The sequence below is a fragment of the Lissotriton helveticus genome, chromosome 6 (assembly GCF_964261635.1).
Source record: "Lissotriton helveticus chromosome 6, aLisHel1.1, whole genome shotgun sequence".
In the NCBI taxonomy this organism is placed as follows: Eukaryota; Metazoa; Chordata; class Amphibia; order Caudata; family Salamandridae; genus Lissotriton; species Lissotriton helveticus.
Genome location: NC_136067.1, coordinates 1,876,346,663 through 1,876,352,662, shown reverse-complemented (window position 1 = coordinate 1,876,352,662; position 6,000 = coordinate 1,876,346,663).

Here is a 6,000-nt window from a genome sequence, read left to right as displayed (position 1 = left end):
TAGTGATGGAACAATATCCAAATCTCTGTCAGAGTTGACCAAAGCTCTGTGTGAGTTTTGATACAATGATAAATATCTTTGGTAGCAGTGTATCTTTTGGGTCGGACAACAGAATTGTGGATTGATTTTGAAGGAACTTGTATCACAGCAGGAATGGAGCTTAGATGGGCAGCTGTTTGGAGCCTTGAACAAAATGTAGGAGCCGCTAGAATTAGATCTGCCCGCTTCCAGATTAATTTCTCAACTGGGGAGATTTTTCAGTTGGAGAAAGGATCCGAGGGTATTGGTGACAGATGCTTTTCTCCAGGACAGGTCGGGGCAATCATTATGCACTTCATCCATTAGGCATGATCTAAAGATGCTCAGACCAAATTCACGGACAAGGGCGTCAGTGGCCCCAATGAGGAAGCGTCGGCACTGGTGTGTAATTTTGCTGGAGCTGTCCAAAGAATGTCTGATTTGCCTTCCTCTGTTTCCCCAGCTGTAGAGGAGTCGTTAAGGCTTCAGTCATAACCTCCAAGCTCAAGTTGTGCAAGATTGTGTGAGTTGTTGCACCTTTCAGGGTTTGCTCACACATGCTGGGAATTTCAGAATTGGTTTCTTGATTTATACATGCATCCTGGGCTATAGTTGCGGTTTAAGCTTATAGATCAGCATGGGGGGGTTAGGAGTGATTTGGTTCAGGAACGGGTCCTGGATCTAATTCCTTGGGATATTGTATAGGTTATGAGCTTCTTGGTGTCTCTAGCAAAGTGACGCTCCGATGGCACAAAAGTGCCACAAGGGGCCTCGTAAACGAGGCACCCAGTTTGTGAATAGCATTAGGCTTACTCTGTTGTGGGTGGGTGCACGTCTTTCCCCAGAACACCTCCCTATCACTCTCTTAACTGCCCCTTACTCCTCCACTTTAGTATTAACCTCCAAACATACATCTGTGAATAGTAGTTTGTAGTACATTTTGCAGTACTATTGTAGAGTGGTGAGCGCACCATGACGTGCAGACTCAAAATTCCCCAACACACACACAAAATTTAAGAAATTCAGTCAGTATTGACAGTTGTGTCTGCTTCTTTTATTCTTCTTATTGTCGTAGATCCACCATTCTCTGCCAACACGTGTTTCGTTGCTTATCGGGCATCACATCCTGCGACTTCTTCAGGGCTAAGAAATCATATATAACAAGAATTGCTGTAGCACAGTTGTTCATCCAACTTGTAAAATACATCACCCCAGTGACTCCCAGGCAAGTATCAAACCATTACATTTTTCAAAATTTGCGATGGGAAATCACTTGTGGAAACCCATGCACAACAGTAACAAAATGGTGATTCATCAGTATAAATATTATTCATACATCCTTCACGTTATCCAAAATATGTATGCACCCTATTAGAGCCCAAATGTGGCTCTCTGTAAACATTACTAAACATCTTCCTGGCACAGAACACCATTATCTCCACATGATGTGCCAGCATCACCAGGCCCTAGTGTGTATGAAAAAGCTATATACCAGTACATGAAATAGTGCATACATTTTAAATGATCAAAAAACAATGGGAGTAACTCCAAGTAAAGAACATCGCGCCTATATCAGAGAAAAGCAGAATTTCCATATCAACAAACTATTCTACTAAAGACATCTCTTATAAAATTGCACCGCTTATTGTGCCTAAATGTGATAAAAAGAGTAACCACCTATTTTGCTTCCGGTGTGAAATCCGGCTATCAGTATTGCTACTCCTATATTGTAAACAACAATTGTTGTCTCCGTGTTCCTATAAGAAGTAGAGGTCCCCTAATTGTAAGGTTATTATCATTCATTCCAGTCACTTACTAAAAATACCTCTATCAGCAATAACCCATCAAATTCACAAAATCTGCAGACAGGGACCTTACACTAATGTTGCTTTAGCGAGTAAGCGAGTTCTAGAGTCAGGAACAACCAAAGTAATTTCTCGTGCGTTCCCTCAATTAGGAAGTACTTCAAAGTATACTGCTTTTGTCTAAAATCATAACACAGAGTAGATGCTAAATTGGCACTTATGAGAAGTGAGAGGATAAAAAAACCTTGTGCAGAACTTTAAAGTGAAAACACGTAGAGGCGAGCTTGTTACCCTCAGTAGTTATTGAGCAATCCTGCTTGAGAGGAAAACCAAGATTAGGGACTGAGAAAGCTGGTGTAGGTGCAGATCCCGACTGAGTGGGCCACAGGCCTTCAGGAAAGGAGCCTGATGGACTGTGGCCAGAAACTAATAGAATCTGTCTTGTCACAGTTTAGTTTGAGAAAGTTATGGCACATTCACCCAGCCACCAAACTCAGTTAAAAAAACATTAAAAGATCAGTGGTAGTTATCATCAAGAGAAATCAAGATTTGAGTGTCATCTGCAGAGCTCCTAAATCTGAGACCAGAAGAGGGAATAAACGGAGCTAGTTTAGGAATCAGTGAAGAACCGCGAGGGACTCCATGTGAGAAAGAGAGAGGATTTTAAATTTCTTGCAAAAAGGAGCTAACTTTTCTGCTTGAACTCTACCTGTGAGGTATGAATTGATCCAGGTCAATGTTGTGCCCTGGATTCCTGCCTCCTTGACATGAAGCAGTAAGCATTATCAGAGATGCATTGACACAAGCAGTAAGGACTATTTAGGGGCAGATCAGGATCAGCCACCACAGTCTGAAGCACTGCAACTGATGCCCTGACATGGCCTGGGGAGGATGGCAGTCACTCGAGTGTATGGGGCCTTATTGACACAGACCATTGCACTCTGTCCCTCGCTCAGAAGAAATGGTCCATTCATATCATGCAGAAATTAACAGGTAAGCAGTGAATGTCCTCTTTGGAACACATTAAAAGGATGTTGAGGAATCCACTGCTTAAGTTCATACAATTCAAATATCTACATTAAGCATATCTAACATCTAGCCATATTGGTCGTGTGTTTCTAGTTGTCACATGAGTGCCCCTGGTGCATGTATCCAGAGACTGACGTCTACCATATCGAGAGGAAGTGTCCCACAACAACAAAGTACTGAGTAGCAGCAACTCTAGTGCAGGCTGAATTACTGAATAAAGAACTGGAACCCATTGTGTGCCTGCTTAGGGTTATGCCATGCACCAAAAATATATTTATATAATAAATAAATATACAGCGAGATTCCTTGATCACACATTCGTCTAGTTAAAAAAACAGATAGCAATGGTGTGCAAATTGCCGACGACCCCTCAGATTCATGCCTGTCTACAAGATCTGAAGAAATGGGCAAATGCGGAAACAGAAGTGTAGCGGTCACTGAGTAACCTAGGAGTAAGGGAGCCCACAGTGGGAGCAGAGAGCACATATATTGAAGCATTAAAGGCCAAATCTGATGACAGACCTCCCCTGTGCATTTGGACTAAGCAGATAAAATATTAAAGACATGAGAGATTACGAGGACTATGGGACTTGTGTAAGGAAATTCCTCTTTTCGCATGATCACCCCCAAAGTTTTGGACTGATGCTGCTTGTTTTTCCAACTCTGCGATTGCACGGAGACCTGCGAACCGTACCTCCATGTCAGTGTTCTAACCCCTTGCAAAATGTAAGTTGAATTGGCTGTCCCCAATTGGCATAAGCTGACTTACTTGTAAGTTCCTGGGGCCTCATTTATGAAAAGTGACGCATCGCTGCGTGAAAACAGCGATGCGTCACTTTTCACTGCGCACTCCTTGCGACAGCAATGATGCATCATATTTAATGTACGGCGCATCATCTCGCAAGGAGTTACAGATACGTCAGTATTTCTGACGTATCTGTAAGCGCAAAAGTGACGCATTGCTGGAGTGTGTCACAAAAGTGACACAACTCCAGCAATGCTCCCTTTCACATGGGGCAAGCCCCATGTGAAAGGGCCTGCGTCAGTCTTACGCCTGCTGTGATGCAGGCGCAAGATTTTGACGCAACGGCGTCCTAAAAGTGACGCAGTGAAATCTCATAGATTTCACTGCATCACTTCTACAACCCTTCCTTGCGTCAATACGCCCCCCTTGCATACATTATACCTGGCGCAGGTATAATGTGGCACAGGGGTTTACAAAGTGATGCATCTACCTAGATGCGTCACTTTGTAAATATGGTGCAAAAAGGCACATTATTTACGCTGCTGGTGCGTCACAAAAAGTAACGCACCGGTGGCGTAAAAGTGACGCACGGCCTCATAAATGAGGCCCCTAGAACATAGGTCCCAGGGCATGTAGGACAGAATATCCCCCCAGGGCTGCAGCATTGGCTGTGCCACCCTGTGTGTGACAAAGTACAAAATGACTCCCAGTCTGCCACTATAGACTGGAAGAGCAGTTTTAAACTGCTAGTCTGACTTTGCCATTTAAATCAATAGCAAAGCACAGCCCCCCACGTTCCTTAGCGATATATGTAAGTCTCCCCTAAGCAAGGCCTATGGAGCCAAAAAGGCAGAGAGCTGTTTATTCTTAAGTAGGACATATACTTTTAATATGTCCTAACAGCAATATTTGCAACTCTAAGTCTGGCTAACTTCTAAATGGGACAACTAAAATGGGTAATTTCAGTTATCAAATTAATCGCGGCATTAAACCTGACTTGATGACAAACTCAAATTTAATGTCACTTTTGAGGAAAGGCAACTTTCTAAAAGTTGCCACTACGTTGCCCATTTTGTCCAGTGGCCTCGCACGGTTTCTGGTCACCAGACACCGTTCTGCCCTCCTGGGGGGTTGTGTGAACGACTCCCAGGCTCAGGAACAGTAGAAACCCGCTATAGGGAGAGGAGTTACTTCCCCCTTGCAGGAAGCCACTCTGGGTGTTGGCCCAGAAGGAGGGCTTCAAAGGTAAACTCGCCTTTAGTGGGCAAATGGTGATCACACTCCTGAAGGGTTGCCCCTTTGTTCATTTAGACTGGCTGGTGCAGGGGACAGAGAAGAGAAATCAGTGTCCAAACCAGCTTTCCCATGGGCATGTAGCCCAATGGAAGCCACACCTTTTATGGTGGCCTACCAAGCTCCTAACATTTAAGGAAGGGTTCACTCATCTAGGGAGTGGGCAAAATAGTGCACTCTGGGATGACTAGATGCCATGCATAGCTGAAAGTCATTATGTAGTGTAATTCCTATATTCCCAATAGGCTCTGCGCATTGGAATAATATAAACAGTAGTGTAGATGTTGGACTGAGGTCGACTAGTTCTCTACTGACTATATTAGACTTAATTAATTTCGCCAGCTAGCTCAGAGGTCACTAGAAACTTTCTTGAATGTTCAGGAAAGAGTTAACTCTCCGGATTTAGACAAGAAGGGATTAGCTTCTGACAACCGCATAAACATGACAACTTTGCTCCCTCAGAATAAGAGTGTATCTCTAGAGTCGTGTGAAAACAATAGACAGCTATTTTACTCAGTCAATCGTGCTTACTTAGTTTCACCAGAGTGCAGAGAAATAGAGAGACGGGCGTTTTCAATAAAAGGTGTTATTTATTGAGCAGTCTTCTTTCTCATGCAAGAGAAATCGGGGACGCCGCAGATGACTTTGGTGGCCTCTGACTTGTACGGTGGTAGGCGGACTCTTTGTGTTCTTCCGTCGAGGAAGGAGGTGATCCATTCCAGTGCCTTCTCCTGGATTCCGATGTTGCTGAGGCGCTGTACTAGGGTGCGGTGGCAGACCGTGTCGAAAGCTGCGGAGAGGTCCAGGAGGATGAGGGCCGCTGTTTCTCCGTTGTCCATCAGGGTTCGAAGGTCGTCGGTACTTTTACAAAGGTCAGAGTCAGGGCACAAGTCCACTCACTATTTTGACACGGTGGACTCCGTCCACCATGAAAAAAGTAGGACTCACTGAAATATGCTGAACTTGTCCTGGTGTAATTTTCAGGCACTGGGACACATTCAGCAGCACGCCAGCACCTTGCCTGCTTTCTTTAAGAGCAGCAACGTGCAGGCGGTGAGGGGCCTATTGTTGTTCAGACTCCAGCTGGGCCCACCAGAAAAGCCAAATTTC